Below are 27,876 nucleotides of genomic sequence, written 5' to 3' on the forward strand. Positions count from 1 at the left end.
ACAAGTATAGGGATGAGGAGGCAAATATATCAAGAGTACTTGCCCAGAACATCATATCGTTATAATATTATTTACAAGTTAAACAATCCTAGTGTATTTAATATAAGATCAACTTTCCGATCATATGAATCATATAGATTATCACATCAAGCTACAAAGGCTCATAAAAACTTGTCAAAAAATTGCAATCACTATCTAGACTCAAGTGTAATAAAATATGTTTGTTGTCAGTATTGCACTCAAATCGTATTCAATAAATAGATTAAAACTTAAAATCATTAATGACTATATGTTCTACATTGTACAAACAGAAGTAGAAATAAAATGGAATTGCACTTAAAACACAAATAAACTTCAAAATCACCCCTGATATGATAGATCTGTTATCAAAAAACTATGTGTGTACTACATTCTATGTATAAAACAAAAATCAAATCGGAACCTATATCTAAAAGTATGGAGGTAAAAAAATGTTTTAAATTGAGATTTGTACACGCACACACACACTATGGGTCCCAATTTTGAACACATATAGACATATAATTTGTAGAATAATCCATTGTTTATTTAGTATCAAGAAAATTCACTGCATAATATATGATTTGGTTAATAACAAATCAATCGGAAAATAATAATAATGATCATAATAACATAACTGAAAGAATAAAAACAACAGTGAAAGAACATGATAAATTAAAACCTCAATAATATATAATTAAAAAAAATCAATAAACAGCATTAACACATTGTATGAAGTCTTACTTTATCGAAATAATATGTTATATTAGTTTTATAATACATTATTATATAACATATCATAATATATCATTATATTATTGGTAAACACTTTATTTTATAAAAAAAAACTCAAAGAAGACTACCGATATCGAATGTATAAAAGCAAACCACATTTAACTTTGTATTAAAATTAAGTTATATATATATATATATATATATATAACTTGCACATAAGGATCTACTGTTTAGAGATCAGAGAGACATTATATAAAGGAGAAATTGAAATAAAAAAACCAAATAAGAAAGTTCTTTACATTATTCATAGCAAAATGTACACATATTTTCTTTTCTCCCACAAATTATTCTCAGAATATTTAACTTCAAACATTTATTTGAAGAAATAAAACAAGTTGAACAAATATACATTATAAACTTGTACTTTACAAGATTAACGAATTATCAATGCAGAACTAAGTTTTTATATGTTAAGAGACCTGGCATAAAAAAAATGGTTGAACTTATGGCATTAGCACTCATGTAAATACCCATTACATGCATTTAGGTTGTCTAGTAAAGAAAAAGAATAGCAGAAACTGGCAAGCAAGTGAAAACTAACAAAAAAAATATTCACACAAAATACAAAGTTAAGATTTATAAAATTGGCAAAATGTAGGCAGCTAAACTTAATAACAATCAGTGAAAAAAGAGTTTCAAGAAAGGGATAAAAATATGTAATAAAATAAACCAATGACAAAATAAAGTTTTAAAAACCTGATAAAAATAATCACAATAAAATATATTTGTTTTTGAAAAATAAATTTGAATTTACACCACTGATAATCAACATGTGTTATACGTTTGGATGCTAATTAAGGTGAAATACTGGTCTTCGGATGCAGTACATTAGAAAACCATGTTTGTTCGGAAAAGTGTGTATGGGATGTGTGAAATTGAACTTCCCTGTACTACTGTATATTACCTCAATCAGCATACAATTATGAAATCTGACCACATGGGAACGGAACAAACTTTTTCCACAATCATCACCGTTTTAATAATTTATTCTGCAACATCTTGAATTTCATACTCAAATTTATAATTTCATCAAGTAACATTTTATATGGATCTATTGAGTCATTGATTTATTTAAAACATATTTTTCATTAATTAATGTTTTTATAAGAAAAAAAGTTGCGGAATGTGTTATCCTGTTAATGGAAGGAATGAAATCAGCTCGTCCACTCAAGATATATAAATTAATATTTGCATACTTAAGACAAATTAATTAATTAATTAATCATTATTGGAAACTTTTTATTTGTAATTATATCAAAATCATTTAATTTATAAACCCCAGAGAACAGTTTTAGAATTGTGATTATTTTTGTCACAAGGTTTAACATATGAATAGTAAAAAACAAGATTACCAGTAAGCCTAATATTTAAAATTATTTATTTTCAGATGCACACAAAAGGTGGTAATAATATACAATTGCCACATAAAATAATATTTGTTAACATTCATATAATTAAAATGGTAATATATTCCATGCATTGATTCATGGCACATCATTTCAGTAAGATCAGAGGTGGGTTTGGGGTTGTATTACGTAAATGGTAGTTAATTTAAATAAATAATTTTTTTTATGTAGATTTTTAATATATTATAAAAAGAAGACCATACTACTACATTACCTTAAAGAATCCCTTTTATATCCATTATAATAAAAACATAAACTAATATTTTTTTAGAATTTTTTTACTGTTGATTGTTTATTTTATTTTATGATAATCAGGTATTGGGTGTTTGTAATACCTTTTTATGTTATAAAGACATCACTACCACTAATGCATAGAATACAACTGTACACGAAAGGGTTAAACAACTAACGTAAGATTCTAAATACAGTTTGGTTTACTGTTCATATATTTACAAATTTCAGTATAAAATTGCATAGGTAAACTGGAGACATTGGAGAAGCATGCGATTACCATTTTTTTTTTTTAAATATATTTCGCATTACAATTTTTGCAAAATTTGTTGCAATGGTGATGGGAGTATGTATTTTTCCGTCATTTTTCTTGTAACTCTTCGGAAAATGAGAAATTGTTAAAAAAACAATGATAACCACATACTTCTTTACCAAGGCCTTTAGGACCAACAGACAGACAAGAATGTAAAGAAAACAAAGACATGGTATCACTTCCAAATTTGTATATTAAAACTCATTGTTAGATATTTCTTGATCGTACGACTACATTTGCATATGTTAATAGTCTATTGTGATGTTTGATATCCATACAATCACGTTTCGTGATTATATTTATTGTGGAAACAATGATGTCAAATCATAAAAAACACACACACATAATGTTTACAGAACAATAGTGGACGCAGAATACAATTGGGCCACAAGCGCCTTCCCTTGAAACGCTTCCAACAAATATGGAACGGAAAAGAGAATGCGTTTGTCGGCCCGAGAATATAAAATGTACGAGACTGATTGTTAGAAACTTTGAATTGTTTCTTTGTGTAATATTCGATATATGAAGATTTTCAATACACATAAACGTACATTTTTTCCTGAATCCACTCATGCATATAATATAAAAATTACATTTCAGATATAATATTATATTATTATGTCTTACATTAGTATAAGTACATTACTTAATTGAAGAAAAACAGACTTAAATTATTATTAAATGAATAATAAAGCATAGTATTACTTATTAGCTGATTTGTTTAAAGTAATTATTAAAACAACACATGCATTTCAGAAAATAGTTTGGTAACCTTGACAACCGTGATATCATAATTGATTCTATTTTTTGTCCTTAATTTCTTTTTAATTTTAAATAAATTTGGGAGAGATCTTGCTTTATTGTTTTAAAATTATTATATATTTTACTATTTTATATGAAAAAAAAAAGTTCAACCTATTTACGAAGAATATAGAAAATTAAATTGTATGTTATAAACACGTTAACATGAAATTAATATGATAGATAATACCCCACTTTGGCAGATCTTGTCTCAAACGATTAACAATTATTTATCATATATTTCCAACTTAATAATGGAAGTTTATTTTACTGATTAGATTGGGTACACTTGGCAAGAATAATATTAAGATATAAACATGTGCTTTGCTTTTAAATAAATTTATTTTAGTAAGTATACGAAATGTGTATTACTGTGCACTGTATATAGTACACATTATATGTAGTGTACAAAATGAATAGAGTTTGGCACGAAGAGAACGAGTTACTGAATAAAAATGCAATTCATTACATATTGTAGTATTATGTGGTGAGAGGTGATGCGACCACTTTATGTTATTACAGCATTATTACAAATGCATGATGGGTAGCAACGTGCTGTGTACTATTGAATGCGTATCTATGCTTTTATTACCTAATTATATTTATGATAACATTTATGAAATTATGTATAGGAATCTTGCAACATGCATTAATAAAAGAATTTACTGACAGGAGCAAATATATCTAGTCAATATAGCACTGGCCATTATTGCTTTCGAATATTCATTAGATGTCATGCATGAGCGCACTCTGATGTCTCCCTACAACTATCAATGCTCAGCAAACACAGCACGATATTCGTCGCTTAATAATACGTTTCAATGAACACATAAATTGTTAGTGATTGCCGATCTTTAGTATCATGATGTAATTCTATATTGTGAATACGCTGACCAGAAATACATTCAAAATTTTCTTTCTACCTTTTATTTAATAAAGAAATTAAAGTCTATGCATAGTGAGAAAAGATAGTAATAAATTAATAATATTAATCATATAGATTAATATTTAATAAATAATCAACAAATATCCATAATCAGTACTATGTAGTATTTAAATTTGGTTTAAAAATTTGTTCATAATATTTTGTATAACTACAAAAACCATAATCTCAGGATTATTTTTAATATATTTCCTTTCAAAGTTCAGAATATTCAAACTTGATAATTTATTTGACCCTTGACCTGTACAACCACATGCGCATTTCGTGTGTGGAAGTAAATCTGTATTATGTAACACCTCTTAAAGTTTTGATATTGAAAACTGCGATTGACGAGTAAAGATGACCTTTTGTATCTCATAAACTGGAAATATGTCTTACACGTTTAGGCCTGATATTATGTCATCGGCGTACCTTAGTAAGGCCTCGAATCAGCTAGGCATGTTTTTTATGTAGCATGTGGTGATTCTATTCAAATAAGCATTATCGATTGTGCATTCGAAATAAAACTACCTTATTCCTTATTAACATTGCGAATTGTGATATTAAATGCTTTAATGTAGGCCTGACTAAAAGAAAAATATGGATATTTATTATAGATTATGTAAAATATGAATGTAACATTAATTAAATTTGTATTAATTGCATTAAAGGATAGATTATCAATGAAAATGAAATTTGAAACGGCGAATGTCATGTTTATGTATAATAATGAATGTTTACCGTATTAATTAATTACTGTGATGATTATTATTATGGTTTTGTGGCATATATAATATTATTTCATTAGAATAAAATTTACTTGCTCACGACATGATTAGGAATTCTAATTAAAATGCATCCAAATTCTTAACTGGTACTTTACTTTATATTGTTGAGGACATACCATGTATCCTTTAATATTTTATATAATTCTGGACTTTCTCTGCCATTTCTGATTTCTATGTTTCTGAGTTCTTGATCTCTGGATCTTCCACCAGCTGTTCTGGTCTCTGGTTCTGGTAGTTGATCTGGTGTTAGTAAAACTTGCCACTAGCTGGTTTGGTCATGTTGCTTTCTTGATCAGTAAATCTTAGCTTTAGATCCAACTCTCGGCCTGACTTTTCAATAGCTGGTCTGGTCTTCTTGCTTCTTTGATCAGAGTAAAAGCTGCCAGTTTTTCTTATTGAAGTCAAACTTGGGTTCGTCTTACCACTACATTAGCTGGTTGTTAACCCACCACACTTTATCAGTCAAAACTGATACTAGTCAGCAGTCAGTCCCAATCATCTTTTCTGAACACATCAGACATCATGATCTGTTGATAGCCATTACTTCAATTGCCATTGTTTTCATAATTGTCAAAAACCTTCAATGTCACCTTTAGCATCTGCCTTGTCATAACCACCTGCAAAGTATTTAACACATTTGAAAAAAAAATCTTGTCAATAAAGGTTTATGATCAATAAGGTTGTTGCTGTTTTGAAGAAAAATACTTTTGGTAATCATTTTCTCAGGCATCCTTGAGATTGTCTAGTAGTATGGCTAGTTCATTTTCTGAAAATGTTGCTATTCCAAATGTGTTTTAATAGTACAAGAATTTGGTATCTAGACTTCAAGTCTTGGGAGAGTTTTCTGGTTTTTGAGAGTTGGCTGTATTTGGGAAGGTGAGAGAAAAAGAGATCTTCAATGAATAATTTTTACCATATATTACTATTATAGTTTAGTAATTAATGTAAATATTTCTATCCCATTTTAATACACATACAACTAATAAACATAATTGTATCAGAACTCCAAAGAGCATTAGAATCCAAATAGCAGTACTGCTCACATATGTTTATCTCCTTATGTTATGAAGAATAAATGGGCATACATAATTGTTAACGAAACAGACAATATGGAGATATTGCAAAAACATTTGCAAGTTATATCACCGCACCATTTCCTTCTAAACATCCCAGCTGTACCAATGACATCCCAGAATTTGTTGTGAAAATGTGACAGGATTGGGAAAACCGAGAGATTATGTAATGTTTGTTTTGCCATCTAAATATAGAAATTAAAAATATTAAAGGGAACATAAAATAAAAATTAATCAAACTATTAATTTTTATAATTGGCTTGACTGTCAGCAATGTTGTAAATTTATAATTATTTTATAGTAAGTTGTAATTAGAACTAATTAATTACAACTCCCTGGTAAGTAAATAATATTATAATGAAGTAATAAAATAAATATGGTATATATATTATATAAATATTAATTTTTTAAATAATTAAAACACAGTATAAAATACTAATTTTAATAGCAGTCTATATCATTAATAAACATAATAATATTATTGATTATTTTATTTAAATGTTTTCATTTGATTTGTATAATATAAATGTATGTCTTGTGTGGATATGTACACATGCAATAATCATATTTTCATAACTGTTTTTCTTAATAAGTATACACTGAAATTTGTATTTTATATTATCTCTGCGTAGATAGTAATAATTATACATTCAATGCATTTCACTGTACCCAAGTGAATATGCATACATATTTAAATACCATAAAAGCGGTATATACTAACAATACAATACACACATAACATAGTAAAGTATAATACATTCTACAGTAAAATACACGCCATCGTGGTATACTTCAATATCTCAACATTAATTTCATCATATAGGTTACATGAAATATATATGATATATACATTCAATTATGTATATATTTTCTCTAATACTTCATAGATGAATGCACAAATTCAGCAGAGTTAAAATTTATGAGAAATTTGACATTAAATTACCCAGATCTGCTCATAGGTCTTATAAACACGTCTTGTTGTATATTGATTTTGCCAAGCAGGTTTTATTATGATGCCTAGATGTCTGTCCACTGTGTCTCCAATGAACAGTTTTTGCTACGTAATTGAAAAGTCTCAGACAATCGCTATAATATTATTAATACTATAAAAGCCTAATCATAATCTTAGTTTAATTGTGATAATGTTTTCATAAAGCAAGTTCTTAAATCGGTTAATATTAAATATGGGTCGACATCTCCTATATTTAGCTGTATAATTATATGTTAATAATATTATCAATGGTAATAAAGTAGTAAAAGATCATTACGCATTAAAAATAGGCTGGGAAAATGGGTTGGGGTTAAAACAGAACTGCAAGATTTGCAGATTGCTTTAGGAATCATACATAACATATGGACTGGCAGTAGTTTAACATTTGTAGAAATATACAACACAATATAATATAAATATATGGACATGCTTCATTAAACCTGAAATGAATAGTAATATAAGAGATATATAATGCTAAATACAAACTGGATACTTGCATGTATTCGAGGGCTAACATTCTCAAATATGCTGGCTAATGTTTACATATAACTAGCTACTCTTCACATTTAAAGTAATTGTGACACGCGAGGCCGTGATTAAGGTTATTTTAATATTTTTATCTACTGTATACTCGGTAAATTTGGAAAGGAAATGTAATTGTGGCAGCATATTAATCCAACCTGTTCGAGTCAGAGTTTGCTCCATGTGGTCATATGTAATGTGGGGATGTGGGGGAGGGGATGATGATGGGGTAGGGGAACTTTGATCAGCTGTAAGATGTTGAGTCAATCTGCACATTATTATAATAAATCATTTTCAATATGCAATATCATTTATACAGTCGTACTATAGAAGGTCTGTAACTGCAGAGCTAAATGCTATTACTTTGTTTTACCCAATGATATTGAACTATTTTTTCCCCCTTTGCAACATTTAAAAAACAAAACTTCTTAATTGCTAGTTAAAGTTGTATATCGCATATTTTAATGCATAAACAAACTAAATTAAAACAAAGTATACTAACATATCATTGCCCCGATTCCAAGCACCTTCCATAATGCTCAGTACACTTCTGAAATAATATAAAAGAAGATAAAAGTTAAAAATGTGATAATTAAAATGTTTTAATTAATTCAATTACATATTCGCAACAAATACTGACTGCTTTAGTTCACAGGATAGGGAGCTGTCAATATGAGACAAAATAGGATAGCATATCATCTTCTTTGTCTGGGCCTAGAATCCGCCAAAACTCAGGGGAATCGAAAAGGAGCACGTCTCAATGTCTCCACATTAAATTAATATAACATAAGTAGTTTAAAAAACAAATTTAAAGTCTCCTCCTTTAGGCAAAACAACTTTCCCTGTCAAGTGTCATGACTGTAAAAACATTTGTTTTGTATATTCGGAGACATAAGTTTAGATTTTCGATTTTCAATAATGTTTTTTCAGTTTCTATTACAGGTGAAAAAGGAGTTGCCTGCCCGATGGATATTGCACCACCAAGAATACTGTAGAAAAATGTTACACTTGATTTTTAAAAAAAAAAGCTTTATTGTGCAAAATGGCCAAAATCTTCTATAGCCTATTACCTGTGCCAATTGAGTATAGTAACCATTGCGTTTAAATATGATTATTGAGGCCAAATTTGCTACGATTGCATACGTTTATTGCAACTGCCCTAATTCTTGTGATAAAACAAATTGTATGACCCATACATCCTTTATTTATGGGCGCCCTGAGTATAATATTTCACAATGAAATAAGGGCACTAGTAATCTTATATATTGTAGCATCTACACACAATTTCTGCAAGACTGACTAGACTTAAGGGCTACTAATCAATGAATTGTTAATTTAGCTTCCCAACGTTTTGTGCATATTGCAGTTTTTCCCATTCACATGTTAAGAGACTATTATTTGCACTGAAATGGCTACAAACACTCAAATAAATCAATTTACTATTAACAGTATGGCAAGTATTGTATTATAACAAATTTTCTACATAAAAATCTGGCTTACATTCTACGGCATCAGCTAAATGTAAAAAGAAACTGCATTGTTGTGATCGAGTGTATTGATATAAACTCATGTTTAGATCATTTGGGAACGCAATTAACAAATTAGTAAAATAATTATTCAATTTATATTAATTAAATAACAGTGGTTGGAAAAATATCTAATTAATCATAATTAATTGTTTAATAAGCTTTAAATAATTCATTGATTAAATAAAATAACCTGAATAATATGTTTTGTTGTATTTCAGATCGATTAATACTTTTATTCCCATTGAATAAGGATCTAAACTATAAAGCTGCTGCTCTTTAAAAAAAAATTTCCATGTACCAAAAAAAAGATTTCATTTTATTTTGGACATAATGGGGAGGGGGGGGGGTTACATACTGACACCTGATTTAAATTTAAATACAATTTGAAATATCATTTACAACAAATTATGAATGTTAAATTGTAATATATATGTTTTGTAAAGAACAGAATTTATAAAAATGGGATGTTCATTTTGAAAAAATGAAAAATAGAAATGGGTGCATTCCTAACCTAATTTAAATATAAATACAATTTTTCATACATTTTATTGAAAAATCCTTTTAAAACACATGTGCCCTTATGTACATTGAAATTGAATTGTGAATGTTCAACTGTAGTTATTTTCTGTCAACTACGCAATATTGATTGCGTACCTCTACTAGCGGGGTCACTAGCCTGTTGTCTTGATCAATTACGTACTCAGTTGAAACAGAATCAACAAAACGCACATATTGATGTGCAAACAAGGAAAGGTTCTTTACAGGAATCGTTCAGAGTTCCGTAACAAAAAACTAATGATTGTTAAAATATTGCAACGATGAAACAAAACCTTTGCATTACAAATTATTTTTCCCCATCAATTTCATGTTTCACTCGTTGGGCTTTTTGTAACAATCGTATTAATTATAATAAAACAGCAATAATTTTCATCACAGGATGAATGTGTGTGTACTATGTATATTACCAGAACATTTCAAAAAGTAGCCCATCTCAAAATCAATCCCACTGGGCTTCTTTTCAGATAGACTATTTGAATATCAAAGGAACAAGGTGATTTTTTTTTAAAATCCTGTTATTATAGTAGCAATTCACAAAATTTATCTTATTTATTTCGAAAAGAAACCCCCCTCATTTAGCAAAAGTAATCTTGAAAAGAAGCCTACCCAAGAGTATGAAAAAAAAGAAGCCGCCCATGGGCTTCTTTTCGAGGTTTTACTAACCTATACCCTAACCCTTTACATCACCTAGAGGTTACACACACTGGCGCTTCTACACCAGCGTTTTGTATTGCATGGTGTGTAAAAACTGGGTTCAAATCCCATCAGATTTATTTTTCCTGAAAAAAACAGCTCTACTCCCAAAGACTTGTTTTTTACTTTGTTTATGTAGATCATCTTTGATGATAGTGAATTTATTCACTCATGTTATGGTCATCCTCGGCAATTTTATATAAAGGAAGATGACAGAGTGATATTTATGATGATAAAAAGAGAATGATCTGAGAATGATGATGGGGATATGGCCTATTGATGATAGTGATCAGGTCCAAATTAGTGAGACAGTGAAGATGATGGTGATGATATTATCATTGATGGCAGTATGTAACGAACATGTTACCCTATGATAATTATCTAGGTTAAAATCAATTATCTCGTATTCTGTGTAGTTTGCGAGTTGATTGAATTTATGCAGTCATCCAATAGCAGGGAGAGTTTCTGTGTAAAGCTATATAATTTACTAAAATCAAAAGATTTACAAACATAAGCTTTGGAATATAATACCAACAAAATAAACACGCTCAAATATTAAATCAGTGTTTTTATCTCGGGAAGTACAATTTGTTTGTAGAAACCATTCAAATAGGTTTATTATTTGTCTTACACGATACATCAAATTAACTATTACGATTTCCTTGATTGATTAGATTGGATAAATTGTCCAGCGTTTGAAAACGTTCCCGCACCTGTTAGGAAATTGTAACTGTGTAGGGTTAAAGTTCACTCATAAATTACATGGATATCTAGATCATAAACTGTGATATAGTTCTACTTTATCTGAGAATATTGCATCATTGAAATTACGCCCTAACATTATAATGATACCGTGCAATTACATAGTGGAAGCTAGCAACATTACTGTGCATGGTCCATTACATTAATGAGATATGCATGACTAAGTAACTGTATGTCAGACATTACTACATTTACTAAGACAAATAAGAAATATTGCAAATTTCTAATAAATAAAACAATTTCAACAAGGCCATCGAATATAATTTTTAATATTTTATAATTTTACAATTGATAATTGTAATACCTACAGGATAAAACTAACTCTTTTATCTTTGGCTATTAGTATTAATATTTATGTTAACCTTTAATTAATGTAATTACAAGGAACAACAAACTCGTTTATCTTTTTCTTTAGCTATTAATTAATTCATTCATTAAATCTTATTTCACAACCTCATGTCCATAGAAAGTAAAATTACATATAAATTAATTAAAAATAATGTTTATTTTAAGTACCGGTATAAGTAATTTTAGAATATAATATTGTCTTCTTTATCAACTTATATTACATAATTTCATATTAGACTCCAAATAAATATTACAGACACTGAAAAAAATGAATATGTTGTCATGTATAAAGATGTGGAAATATGTGAGAGAGAATAAGAAAAAGCCACTTCAACTTAGATTTGAACCAGGAATCTTATTCTCAATATCCTAGCATTAGACCACCATTATATTTTTATATATGCATGCAATAATTATTCACTTATTTTAAAACCTATAGTCATAAGCTCGTGTTAAAAGCTTCCAAAATGAATATAGGATAAATAGCACTTTTATCCAAAATTGGATTGAGTAACTGATAAACGATTTTAAAAACATGTATAAGAAATATGAATAATGCATGGGAAGAACTAGTCAGTTTTACATCAAATTCCTAGCAGGCGCATAATTCTTGAGGCATCCTAATATAACGCTTTCTTCTGTTACATTTTAACTTACATTCTCTCTCCATTCTCTTTCCGATATTAAAGTATTTCTGGTTAATAATCTGTATCATCGTGTCTCTCTCGCATTCTTTATCTTAATTAAGTCTCTTGACCCTTGGTGCCATAAATTTCATGCCTCAGTGATTCAGACTAACGAGCAGCAGTAGTAAACGTGAGGGATTAGTTTTTGAATTGCTGATGAATTAAAATTTCTCGATCTTTCTTATTTGTCGCAATATCGTGTTAATAAATTCAAAATAATTATTTCCCAAAACATAATTTCAATCTTGTACTCGAACATATATATTCGTTTAGTTTAACGGAGTGAAAATGTTATTAAGTATTAATATTTATATAGAAATAGGATATTTTTTAGTTTTAAGGGACACCCTAAACCTCTCAAGCGTGCCAATGTGAGGGAGGGCTAATCATAATGACTCAGTGTGCCAAATGTTGTCTTCGTGTCCAAAGATAGCATCAATAATGATACTAAGGGACCTAGCAGACCTCCCCACACCCATCTCCCCTGATGTATCATAACAACTACTACCATTACTCAAGAAAATTTATTATTAATCCTAGACTATTCTATTTTTCTTCTAAAATTAATGAAGACAGCTTTGCAATTTTCTTGCTGCAGTCTGTGAATGCTAAGCTTTAATTCGATCAACAATTTGTCTGAATTTGGATCGCGTTTCATATAATGATAATTTACGTCAGGTAATGCTAATTATAGCTGCCGTAAATTAAATATTAAGATGTAAGTGATGTAAGGGGGCGACAGATATACGGGTTAAATTTCATTGAAGATGTTTTTATTGCCAATATATTATTCAAGAAAATTAACGTAATCTCTAATTAGCATATGAGGTAATCAAATAAGAAGAAACAAACCAACACTGAAATTCAGTGATGAATTATAGCATAAATCAGAAGCGTTTGTTTATAAATCTATTCGTTGTGAAGGACAACTAAGCTAAGCAACTCATCTCGTGGAAAACATGCCTTGTTAAATGGTCCTACTAAATACAGTAGAATCCTTTATCGAGAGTTATATTTTGAAAACGTGGGATGTACATATGACTTCAGAATAATTGTGAGATCTACGTTTTCGCCGCATGCTCGTTAGACAGCCGTCTCCGTAAATGGCTGTGACGTCGAGCGTGCTCAGCAAAATCTACCTCATGAATTTTCACTGTTGTTAACATACAAGAGATGGGTACCTGTCATTTCAATTGCTAATTTGACCTGCATTAGGCTTAAATTTGCCCGGCATTATGTTTTCGCCTCTATTAGATCATGTTCGTCTACTCTCGCCTTTAAATCTGCCTTGAAAACTCATCTTTTTCTTTCAGATTGAGCTCTCTCATACACCGCGCCTTTGATCACTTACTGCTGGAATTGACGCGTTACAAATTCGTACTATTATTATTATTATTATTATTCTGACACTTCAATATCCAGATAGGTAAAAGAAAAAATATTTAATATTTATATTTTTTTTCGATTTATTTAAAAAGTGTGTGAACAAAGTGTAATAAATCAAGTTGAAAATACTGTTGTGAATTTTAACTATCTTCAAGTGAGAAAATTTGGATTAGGCCCTCTATAGACCCACAACAGCCACAGTGCAGCGCCTACCATATTGTTGGTTGTGAATTGTATATAATTATATTGTCAATGTACCTTAAGATTCTTCTGTTGTTGTCTAAATACTTCTATTTCCTTCCAGTTGTCCGTCCAAATCCTATATGTAAAATAAATTATAACAGAATCAACATTCTTTTAATACAATAAACTCCCTCCAATTAAGACCCCCAAAATTAAGACTTGTGATGGTCTGAATAAACAAAGCGTTTCTAAAATTAGACAACTTCTCGAATAAGGACTATAAACCATAGGTCCAGTTTACACATCTGGCTCATGTGCACTTTAAAGAACCCAGTACATCTTTCGAGACAAGTAGGGATTAATACCCTGGTGTACTAGTACATCACAGCCACTTTCACACACAGACAGTTATCAAACTCATGATGAGGGCCCCTTGATTGGCAGAATACGCTGTTTAGGGTCACCCTCTATAAATTAGGTTGAATAACAAAATAAATAAACAGTTAGACTCTAACAGTTAGAGAAAAGTACTTATCAACAAAACAAAAATGGACCATGTAAGAAAAATGTTTTAAGTTTGGTAACTAAATAATTGTAATTGGGATTGTAATAATGCATTCACAGCAAATTAGTAATAGTAAAGGGGTATATAGTGGCTTCATTTGTCAAAAAAATAAAATAGCATGATAGAACAAGTGTACTTAATATAAAATACAAATATATAATTACTAAAATCACCTTATAAAAATACATAATGTGCATTTAATGAGAAAAATATGTAAATCTTCGTAATGTAAAGAAAAATGTATTATTAGCCTGTTGGTCCTCAGTTATAAATATATAGGTAAGCCCTCTATGCAACACATATCAATCCATCTTTATAACTGTTTAAGGAAAGATTTGGAGTGGGGAAGGGGGTTTGCAGGGGTAAGGTTATCGTAGAGTATTTATATAAAATCTCAAGTTCACTTTAACCTTGGTTTGATATGATAGAGGTTCATCTCAAGATAGCTAGCTGATGGTAATGAACCTGTTTCTATTTGATAAACCAGATAAACTAATCTAGCAAAGGCCATCATCTTTGATTCCCATTAGATCAGATAAGAACATTGTTAGCCAATCAGAAATAAAGACATGAATATGTTTTTGGATAACCTTTAACTAAGAAATAGGGGTTGTACAACTAGAATTTAGGAAACTGATTGGAAGTATACTGGCCATGAATTAATGCATAATATGAAAACATTAATTCAGGCACTCTTTTCTTCCCTTGAATATTGTAAATTAAACATATAATAAGTAAGTAAATATAATAATATATATTTGGACAAGGATCTCAGGAAAGGATTTTCATGCATTTTAATTACCATATTCTGAATTTTGGTATTGTTTTCATGCAATGGTTATGTTACCTTTTTTATTTAACAATTTACATTATTTGCAGCTTTTAAAAAACATTAGTAGGTATAATCTCTTTTAAAAAAAAGTAAGTTTAATATCACAGTTAAGTACTGATTTTAACATTGGATCATCACACATCATACAGCAAAAACAAACGGTACAATTTGCTTAATTTCATATTCTTCGCCACATGTTTCAAAAGTGGAGGAGGCGATATTGGATTGTGTGTGGGATTGTTAGCTTACAAATCAATGTATTGTATTAACAGTAATTACATTAATTTTTCAAACATGGTCATTGTAAATATGACCTTTTGTAACAAAATGTCAATTTTGTTGTTTTGATAATTAAAGGATTGGTTAAATAGACTAAATAATAGATATCATCTTTATTGATAATAGAATAAAAAATGTGTCAATAAAAAAATCTAATAAAACCTTTATTAAGGGGACAACTTTAGGACAAATTTCCCCCCTTAATAAAGGTCTTCTGAATAGCTTGAATGAATCATTTGACTATCCATAATAATTATAGCCAAACGACTACATTTTGGTGTTTTACAGTTCACAACAAAAAAATAAAAAATATCAAGGAAATTAAATATTAATATTTATTTTTGTTTGGATGAACTTTATTTTTTTTATTTATTCTTTGACCCAGCGATATTGTTTGTATAACTTTTTATCTTTAATGTTTTTTAAAATAATCATTTTATCCAATCACAATTAATTAGTTGCAATAAAATGATTTGAATTTTGAAATGTTTATTTTTATAGACATTAGTGTAAATTTAGAATACGTTTCAGTTCTTGAAAATGATCAGAATATATTTGAATTTCTAAGGAGATCGTTCATCTTTTATTTTGAATAACCCATTTCTTACTTCATATCTCCTAGTATGTAGAGGAAAAATATTATAAAAACAAAATAATTTTCCTTTTATAACAGTATATAATTTGTATAACAATCCATACAGAACCCAAGATCGGTGCCACCCTATATTCGTGAAAACCGACATACATCTATCTAGCAATGTGCTATTCAAATAGCTATAATTCACTAACTGTCCATTGGACAACAGCAGTATTGATTATCTCTATTAGTCGCCTACTGAATTCCTTACAACCGTTAAGGATAATACAAGACATATTGATTAGTGATATAATGATGGCGTATACTAAACAGTCCAAATACTAAATGCAAGCAACCACAACATTTTCCTGGTACTCGATGCTTGTTTGCATCTCATTTTGAAAATCATACTTGTATAGGTCTAGTTATATTGATATAGCTGCTTATTAATATTATATTTTTATTTCAATGTAACAATTATTGTTGATAATTTCGACTTATTTGATAAAAGGTCTGTTTATATATAATATCTTTAGTTCAATATAACAAATATTCTAGATAATTTGAACTGATTAGTAAAATAATATTAATGTCTATAAGACAAAATATTGTAAAATACTAATCGATTTTATTTGTAAGAAAAATATTTTCAAATTAGTTTTATTTTTTTCTACTTGTTTGGATTTTTAGAATTTGGTTGGATGAAGTGATATTTACTGTAACATTGATATACCCTTTATGCTGACAATGAAACAGAAGAATATTATAGTACTGTATATTAATATTATAGTACTGTATATTAATATATAGTACTGTATATTAATATATAGTACTGTATATTATATGTATAAACAGTATTATCTTTATATACATAATTAATATTAATTTTGATATTGACGTCATCAGTTATGTTAATTACATTTATATATTTAATTTTTACATATTATAAAGATACAACTAGTATATTGTATTGTATAATTACGTTACATTATGATGAATGCCCTGCTCAGATAATGAATATGTGTGCAAATGAGGGCTTATTGATTATCTGTAATTATGATAGTACAAATATAGCTTCATTTACATAATTAATTGAATTTCTAATTTGTGTGGTAAATGTTCACCCATATAGATTATTAAAGAACTACTACCAGCAAAATACATATAAAATAAATTGTAGTAATGATGTATCGGAAACTAAAATGATGGAAACTTGAATACTTGAATTGCTTACTTTAAAAATTTCAACACTACTGATATCGCGATCTTTAAAAAAACCCACAATATTTTAATAGATATTTCATGGGCAGGTGAAGTATCCGTAAGATAAAACTACATATTATTTTCCAAAAAAAGGGTGGGGCTAAAAAAATTACTTTTGAATGATAATCCCACCCTGTTTCTATGAAATTAAACAATCACAAAAAATTAAGGGATTTTGGAAAAATAGATTTCTACTTGAATCATTTCATTTCAAATATGGAATATAAATAACATTTTTATTAGGGCTGTAGCATACATGATTTGTTTTATTTAAAGATGTATTGTCCCTTTGACTAATTCCAAAAAAATAAAAAATAAAACATTTCGAAAAAAGTGGGTTATTTTGAAGTATCATAATAGTTATTAACTTTCACCAAAAATTAGTCGAAAAAAAGATGTTTTTTTGTTCAAAAAATAACTTTCGATCAAAACATATCTCATAATGCAACGCGCTTGTTTGGCTACTCTGTATGCATATTCATAAAACTTCCTCGCGATCTGTGTGAAAACACCTTCTCAACCGTGCAAGTTGTAAACAATCCTAATTAGCATCATGCATAATGCATACTCATGGTTTGAAATCTTTGTTTACTTTCGCTCGCGACGATTTTCTAGACGAAATGTAATCAAATTAATTTACCTTTTAATTACGTAAACTTGTTGGGTTTGGCTTCGAATTTTCGACTTAAAGTGAATAACTTTAATATTACTTTGATATGGCCGATTTCAATTTAGAATATTTTGACCTTCATTTTTTTGTGTTAATTAATCATTTAATTATTAATTTTGTAATTTCCAAACACAATTACACTAATATTGCAGTTGCAGTTTTTTCCTCTGTTTGTTTCACATAGAACTGTCAAATTAATGGGTGTCCCCTGAACAGGGACATCCCTATGGATGGTATTGTGTGCGTTAATGTTTGTGTTGTGTGTGTATGTATTGTGCCATTCATCATTGTCACTTCAAGGTCATTATATTGTTGTTATCTAGTCAATCAATATAATTAATACACTAAGTATGTTGTAAATACAAACAACAATTAATAGCTTAGACATGCAAAGCATCAAGTGTCAGTCTGAAATATCAAAGTAAATACTTGAAACCATAGAGATATTATAGTAGATATTATTCACTATAATATCTGTACGTTGAAACATTGTAATGCAAATAAGAATAATTAAAACCATTTATAGTTACTCGGTTACTTTAATACACTTCATCAAGACTGGTGGTAGTAGTCATGGTGATGTTGTTTCTCTTGCACACCATTCCTTCCTTACTCACCACTCTTAGATCTCCCAAAACTTGCGACATCTGTCAGCTGCCTCCCAGATCTCAATACCGCCTCCCAGATCTCAATACCGCTTCCAGGATCTCAATACCGCCTCCCAGATCTCAATACCGCCTTTCAGAACTTAATACCGCCTAACAGATCTCAATACCGCTTCCCATACTCCTGTGAATAAAAATGTCGGGGAAGCAAACAAGTATACCGCAAATTAAATACGCATTTTAAAGAATTCTATTGAAAACTCCACGCGACTTTAAGCTTTAAAAAATGAACTACCATTTTCTGCAAATCATGCTTTAAAAAAATATTGTTCTAATTTGTATCTGGGAACATTTCCATTAAGAAATTTTGATTAACTGGTGATCCTGCTAAATGTGGAAAACATAGCTTTTTACTGTAATTTGCTACACTAACAAAAGGGGCGTGTGCTTTCTTTTGACAGCTAAAATGAAATTATGAACTATATGAAATTGTTAATAATATTAAATATTATCAGTCTCCTATTTAAAAAAACCTACCCGTGAACAAGGTAGTTTTGTGTACCATTCGGTACTGATGCTACACTGGCAAAAATGTAACAATTAACATTAGGATATTATATGGTTAGATAAATAATAAAAATTGAACATTTTATTTATTATATTATAAACTGTTAGAAAGAAGATATAAAACAAAATGTAATAAAAATTAAGCTGCTAGATGTATTGCTTAATTACTCCATGATTACTCACTGTCTGTTTATCTTAGTCAATTTGATTGGTCAATTTACAAACTAAAAGTTAATTGATTCAATTAAATAATAATTTATGTTTGGCACTAAATAATTACTACAATAACAATGGGCCTGAATCTGGACATGTCATCTAAGTTTAATTATCTTGGTGTAAATGATTTATTAATCAAACAAAACACTTTAGTAAGAATAAAACAATGAATTGAAGGTTAGTGTACTCTGTTAATAATAACAAATATATTAGTTAACATTACTATTGAATTCAAACTATTGATAGATACCTTTTGCTGATAAATTCTTGGAATCATAGATTATTTTTCCTAGATGGCATCTCTTTCAAAATTCGTCTTCTTAAATGGAATCTCTTTCAGTGACATATATTCCAAGATTTTCCTGATGTGGTCATTGGCATAAGTGTGATGATTATTTCAAGATATGTCTATATTTGAATATACATATCTGTTCAGTTCTTCTACAATGGCGGTGTCCTCATTAGAATGGTAGCTTTTCAATATATTTTTGTAATGACTTTTCAATGTATTCTACATTCTCTTTTTCAAAGGTAATAATTTTCTCGCAAAATTTAGATTTAGCTGAGATACCAGTATGCAATCTTCTAACTGTACTACCTTTTGATTTTATGATTTCTACTCATGACATCTCTTGACAAGATGGGTTTCAAACTTTATAATGCCGCTTCTGGTGATGCTCTCAAGACAACTGAACTCTTCCATGGTGATCTGGTTTTCAATTTTTGTTTAAACTGCTTCTGGTGATGTTTTTAAGACAACTGAATTCTGGTGATCTGGTTTTCAATTTTATAATGTCGCTTCTGATGACATTCTCAAGACAACTGAACTTTTCTATGGTGATCTGGTTTTCAATTTTTGTTTAAACTGCTTCTGGTGATGTTTTTAAGACAACTGAAATCTTCCATGGTGATCTGGTTTTACATTTCATAATGATGCTTCTGGTTCTCAAGACAACTGAATTCTGGTGCCAGTGATTTCTGGTTTATGATGCCTGATTTCTGCTTTGATGACATTTTGTTGACATGGATTTAGTGATGATCTGCTTTCCAATATGGTTCTGGTGACATTCTCTTTACAGAACCATTTTTTCCTGAAAACAAAAAATAAGTTACATTAAAAACAAAGATTACAAAAATCAAGATATTCTTATTGAAAGGACAATACAGTAGAGGATCCTTTTTGGGACTTCTCTTGAGGGGACATCCTGATGGACAGGACACCACTATTGAGGCGACACCCTTGTTAAAGGGACACCTCTATTAAGGGGTTCCTTTCCCACGAAATGGAACACATTATATGTTTTAATTAAGACCAACCCCTATTCAAAGAACACCTCAAAGGACACTTTTCTATGGAACAAAAGCCAATATATGTTTTAACACTATGACCAATTTTTATTCAAGGGGCACTCCTCTTGAAAGGTCCCTTTAATAATGGATTGTAGGCCTATTGTTAGCATAATAAAAAAATTAAAAGGCACACAATCGTACAAATAGAAACCCATCATATTTCTGTCACTTAAAAGTATGTGGAGAGACACCATTAAATAAAATTCAGGAAACCCAAATTATGTTCACACCCTTCAGCCCATACAAATCCCCCACCCACCTCTGTCAGTTTTATTACACGTCAGTGCTGAAAAAATATACTAGTGATATCTATGATATCAGTTTCTACATATCAACACAACTTAATAATTCAAGTTGATAGTATATAATATAATAACATGGCCAACATAGTCTTGATGCAATGTACTGTGCATTCATGTTAATGAATACCACACTCTCATACCAAATTGTCGATATAAATCATTAAAATGACATTTAATTCACCAATGCAGCTAACGAATTGAAGAGTTTTCACAGAAGCATGAAGCGTATGCGAACTAAAGGGTGTGATTTCCAGACAGGTATACGAGACATAGGCTAGAAATAATAATACCTGATCATACAGGAACACATCCGGCGTGTTACTTAACCCAAATACATTATTACAACATTTCTTCATTTGGATATGTGTTAACCTTTAGTAAATATTTTATAATTTTATTTATAGAACATCTCATAAAAATAATGTTTAGCATATTTAATATGGACGACTCAAGTCCAAACTACAGTATATAAAAATTGAAAGAGCTTATTATACAGTTGACTCTTCCCTTAAACAGACTCTTTAAAAACTGGAAACTCTCTAACAAACAGACTTTTCTTGAAGTCTCAGATTGTTTTTAACATTAAAAACACATTTGTAATACTAGGATTTTTTGAAAGACAGATTAGGCCAGGCCAAGGGTGTCCGAATTTGAGGAGTACCTTTATAATGTTCATTATATAGGTGTGCTTTGCATTTAGTGTATAGTTTGAAATAGCATTGAAAGTAATTCCCCTACGCTAACATTCATGTGTAATTTTTTGTATTATCTACAGATTGAAGTGAAATAAATAAGTATTATTTCTATTCATAATTAAATACTGTTCATACATAAACTTATTAACTAAAATTACATGATGTACAGAAAGATAATGTAAACTGTCTAGCCACAAAGGAAATGTTAATTGTGTTCTCAACTATCATGTCAGCTTGGAAAATTTTTGCTTGATTTCCAAATATCATATATCACATAAAAGATACAAAAACCTCATAACAATCTGAATATACTATATAAGAAATATGAACAATTAAGTTCGGCAAGAGTTGCCCTTTAATTTGATACTTCAGTTGACAGAAGATGATATGACGATTGCAATTTGAATGCGTCTTGGTGCGATTACTTGGACAACTGCTAACAAGATTCTCGACACGTAAATATTGACTACAAAACTAGTAATACTATCATACACTCCAACTGAGAGTTATTGATGTTAAATAACGTAAGCAATCAATGACGTCATAGAGCGTCCACCCAATGTGCCAACAAATGTATCGTCGAGGGATGATTGAAGCGCAAAAAATCAATGACATAAAACGTCGGCGGCAGCCTCTTGGCTCTTAGCTGTTACTCTCAACTCGGGAGGCCAGCTGTGAGCTATACCACGATAAACTTATGTTACACTGTCCTCATGCCTAGTAGGTTAAGAACAGGTGAAGCAATCAGATAGATCAGTTCAAATTTCACGTCCCATGGTGAATCTTACTGATAGACTTACCCTGGGGATAAGCAATGTTTAACAGCCAGTCACTTGTCTTTTTTTTTTATTCTTTAGGCCCGTACTGTTAATCAATAAATAGAATGAAAGCAACAACAAGCATGTTTCGAGGGTTGTATTATTAGTATTCAGAGTTAGATAAAATGACAACATGCGGTCGGCTATCTAAACAAGCGCCGTAGCACACAGTTATCATTAAGACGTACCGCTACCATAGTAGGACTTGTACTTAATTTCTAATAACTACACAGATAGCGCAGGTTTTGTTGTTGTATCAAGTGTTCAACAACTCTACGTTACTCCAGAGAGTTGAAATCAAACCTATATCTATGCATATTTATAGGTAATTATATATAAACTATAAATATATATGATTATTTATCTATAATTATCAAATTAATTATGCATTAATTAATGTGTAACTTTTTTTATTGTTTGATTTTGGTATTCTTTCATAAAGTACAAAATAATTATAGAAAGAAAAATGATATCGAGTGGACATGCAAGAGGCCAACTTATTGCCAAAAGGGTGCAAAATTATTTAAAATTTTAAATGAATGTTCTTGATTCTCAGTGCTGTGCATCTCCACTAACGAGAATGTGTATCACATTGCCGGTATCATGACAGATAATAGTTGATACATGTGATAACGTATTATGCAATTTTATTTGATACTGGGAAAATCTAGATAGAGTAGTGCGTGTACAAAATGCTGTTCCATTATTCTTGGTTCATGTTCATGCAATATTTCAAACTCTGACCTCATGGACATAGAGAGATGGTACGGTATACACAATGGTTCAATCTATATGTAGTTGGACTTGAGAGATTGGGATGGATAAATAAGTGTGATGATTTAAGAATGTTCGTACCCCAAAGGCATCCAACCAATGTGTAAACAACAAGAGCCATACTGTGTTAACAAGGGGCTGCAAGGTTAAGGCTTGAAGGCAGTGGGGTTTTTGAATCATGTGTAATTGATACTACTGTAGCATGGACAAAATATATTCTGTATGTAACCATGGAGGTAAAACCCATGATCTAACCAAGTATAATCCCATGACTTAAGTATAACCCCACCCCTAATTTAGGCTAAATTGGACTCAAAACTCCAAATGTTAATGCAATCTATGTAAAAATTTCGTACCAGGCCCTGTAATATATGAAAATATAGGCCTACTCTTGTTATGCACACCGAATTAAAATTCCCATTAATTTGAGAAGCTCGTCATTCATTTTGTTTAATACCTCAACATAAATAGCCACTTTGGCTCGCACAATCATCGCATGCCGCTAAGATTTTATTAATAAACATTTATAACATGCTTGTTTTTAGTATTATTTTATTATTCTCGTACGTGCAACTTGACTATAATTTTTATCTTGCCTTAATCAAATTATTTAATCAAATTTAGAGTAGGAAACAGTTAAAATAATACTGGATGTACTTGTTTCATTCAAGTTTTCATTCTTTAAGTGCTAAATGTAGAAAATGAATTTTGTCTGTAACTTTCAAAAAATCATTAAGATTATAATAAATAATGAATTAAATCACATATTAAAGGTATATTGTCCCCCTGAACATTTTGTTGTTGAATATATGCCATTTTAATGTCACAAAATAGTGTTCACTTTGACCAAAAATTGGATCGAAAAAATTTAAAGCAAAAAATAGTCCAATTGGCTGGGTGTTTGGTTGAATAATGTTTTCACTCTTTTATAGGTGAAAAGATTATTTTTTTCATGATTTTGCTATGGAAGTGATTAACTATGTTAAAAGTACAAAATAGCATATTCAAATCTGATTTTATTAATCATTTTTTACGTTTTTGGTGGACAATACATATTTAACATAATATATTACTAGTCCTGATTACGGCATAGTGTTTTACAAAATATTTGGTATTTCTTTCTGGCTGTAGTCACTAGTTATTTAATTTTTATCCCCATTCAGATCTAGCCACTGGTACCACAGCATTGTCATATTTTCAGTAATTTGCCCTTGGTTATATATTTACATAATATAGATATTATCTACAAACATATTTATATAAAATATTCATTTTTACATCTGTATTTTTACTTCATATTTATTGTATGGGAAGCTCATTTAGTGACATGCTAGTAAAACACTTCTTGCTGTGGATCATTAACATGTATATATAGAAAGATCATTGTGGCATTTATATGAGTGTAATGAACCATATAGATGACAAGCAAGAGATATCGTATAATTCCGAAAATGGCGGACGAATATTATTATATATTAATGTTATTTGTCATGTGTATATTCAGTATACTGTTTTGATATATAAATTGATGTAATAACAGTTATTATTTTAGACCATCTAGATAGAGTATTATTTCTGATGTATATTAAGTTTATTTTTGTACATATACATTATATTTATAATCATGGGTAGCAAGAAACTATAAATAGCCTCATATAAATAATATAATTATATATAATATATTGTTAATTTGTAAATAAATAAAATTGTTATTGTTACAGATACAAAATACAGCATAGTATTATCATATTATAGAGTAGGCCTACTGGTACTATTATTTGACTATTAATTATATATTATAAAAAAAAATCTGCTTTATGCAACAAATGGCAAAAATTTGAAGGTGGTCTATCCAAAATATGACTTACATATTTAATTTATTAATTGATTTAATCTCTAACATTTCGTCAATCATGATTTAATAATGAACAATATGAATAGTAATTTATTTTTTAAACTGATATTTAAATCACTTCACAATTTTATACTCTGTCCGTCCCTCAGTTTTCAATGACATTATATCACTTATATTCCAAGGTGCAGATTTAGGCTGCGAATAAACTGCACTTCACACTCTCCTCACCTCACACCCTAAAATTTAACAGCCATGTCATTTTTTTCTGCAACTCGGCAGATTTTTATCAGTTAGTGAAGAATATTACAAACACGTGATAAACCACATGAATAATACGAATGTTGGGTGATTAACATGGAGTAGCAGTCTCAACGTTTGGATACAACGTATCGTATCAAATGTATTTTACTTTATTTGAGTATTAAAATTATTTCATTTCGAAATATATATTTAGCCTCCGCTAATCAAACGTAATACTGATTCTGCTTCTGATTCAACAGTCATACAAAATACTATGCAACAAGTTTTACCATGGTCCTATTAGGGTCTGTTTCTGCTTCGGAAAATTTACCTAATACAAGTAAAAGGATCCAGTGTTTTCAAAACGGTGGAGCGCTAACATATAATAGTAATCGTCTGTCAAAAGTATGTACAGTATAGTTCATAATTTCAGCATATTATCAAGCACAATATTGCCATGAGCAAGCAATAGGCATAAGCCTGAACAGACTTAACTGCTCTTGCTCCCAAAAAATGAGATGCCGCAAAGTATAGGAAGCAATGCATTAACATTATGTATTGAACACCATCGTCAAGAGGACTGCTAACCTGATCTCCTCGCACACAAAATTTCACAAACCCAAGAATATTCAGAACCATAGTAGGTTCTCCGGATTTGAACCAGGAACCTTTAGATCTTCAGTCTATCGCTCTCCCAAAAGGGAAGAGTACGCACATTACTTGTTGACATAGGTTTTGAAGTATATTTCCCCAATAATACTTGATTTGATACATTGATCATAGAGGAAGCAAAGACGGCTTAGGTAAAGTAGTCGATTATAATGTTATGTAATATTGTGTAGAGAATATAATAGGCTACTTAACATTTGCAGTCATGTTAAGAGCCCCTTCAAATATAAGCTTCTGGCTCTGAAATGTGAAGAAGGTTACTTCTTAATATTATAGTTATGCAAATAACTTCTCAGACACTTTTAGGGATATTTCTTCAAATATATCTGTGTTGATACACACTAGAGTTAAGCATGCACAGAACGTTGATTTTAATGTGACAGCCGACGTAAAAATTTGTGTTTAATATTATAAAGATAACTAGTGTACCTCAGGTGATGTAACTAATTTGATTAGTGATCGACAAGTGATAGAAATAACTTCTCATAACTTAAATTTGTTTGCTTAAAGTCAATATTGTTTAATAAGAAGTACTTAGGTGAAAAAAGGAGGCTTTATCAGAACAGTAATTTGTATTTATTCATTCATTTTACTCATTTTACTTTCGGAAACGGACATCCATAGTTACAAAATCAATTGCATAAATAAGTTTAAACAAAAAAGGCAGACAAAAAAACACCAGTATCAGATCATCTCAGGATCTCCATATTGTATGGCATGAATTCATTTAAGATTTTACGAAAAACATATAAATATAATAGCTTAAAAATTTGAAAAGACTAAAGCAAAATAAATTATAAAATATGTTATTATTTTTCTCTAACCATTGGTATTCTCCTAGCAGTTCTGAGTAAAACAAATTTTATTTCAATTAATGTGTAAATATGTATTTCTAAAATTAGAATTATTCTCAAAATTAGACAACAATATAATTTGAAATCTATTAATAATACCAAAAATAAATGTTTTAATTTGCAGCTTGTTTCATCAGGATTTTGAAATTAGTAGTTTGGCATTACAAAAGAAAACTGTATTTGTATTCTACTTGTCTTAAGATCAACTAATTAAAATAGAATTCAAGCAACTTATTGATTTAACCATGCTTCATTAGCTTTCTATGTCAAGATAACATAAAGAGCGAAGAGAGAGATGACGAACATTAATATCTTAACGAAAATACACCATACACAGGGGCTGGGAAACAAAGTGAAAAGTAAGTAAAAATTATGCATTATAAATTATTGACAGAAGTGACCTTCATTGTCTCTTTTTAAGACAATTACGCCATTTATTTTGTTTGTTTATAATAATAAATAAATAAAACAGCAGGGAAACTCAATCATTTTCCCACTTTGAATTCCTTCATGAAACAATTTTTTGTTAAAGTGATGTACTTGATACCGTATTGTGAATATTTGTAATTTACACTTTATTATTTGCAAACAAACACATTTTTCACCACCTCTTTCATGTTCTCATCTCTTTTTTATTTCTACCTTTTTCTCTTTATCAATTGTTCCTCTCTTTCACATTCTCATCTCTTTCTTATTACCATCTCTTTCACATTCCCATCTCTGTCACATTCCCATCTCTT

The 27,876-nt window shown here is 29.7% G+C and overlaps 1 long non-coding RNA gene across 2 annotated transcripts in view; it reads right to left on the reverse strand.

The window, feature by feature from the left end:
- Positions 1-440: 440 nt before the first annotated feature.
- Positions 441-27,876, reverse strand: part of LOC140054277 (uncharacterized) — a 49,253-nt gene continuing 21,817 nt past the window's right edge. The window contains exons 3-7 of one of the 2 annotated variants that reach the window (XR_011846504.1): positions 19,830-20,670; positions 18,809-18,980; positions 14,081-14,141; positions 8,363-8,410; positions 441-5,891 (exon numbers count right to left, since the gene is read on the reverse strand). This is a non-coding gene — a long non-coding RNA (uncharacterized lncRNA). Of the gene's footprint in view, positions 5,892-8,362; positions 8,411-14,080; positions 14,142-18,721; positions 18,981-19,829; positions 20,671-27,876 lie in introns of both variants that reach the window. The other variant, XR_011846505.1, reaches the window with a different exon arrangement.

The sequence above is a fragment of the Antedon mediterranea genome, chromosome 7 (genome assembly GCF_964355755.1).
Source record: "Antedon mediterranea chromosome 7, ecAntMedi1.1, whole genome shotgun sequence".
Lineage (NCBI taxonomy): Eukaryota > Metazoa > Echinodermata > Crinoidea > Comatulida > Antedonidae > Antedon > Antedon mediterranea.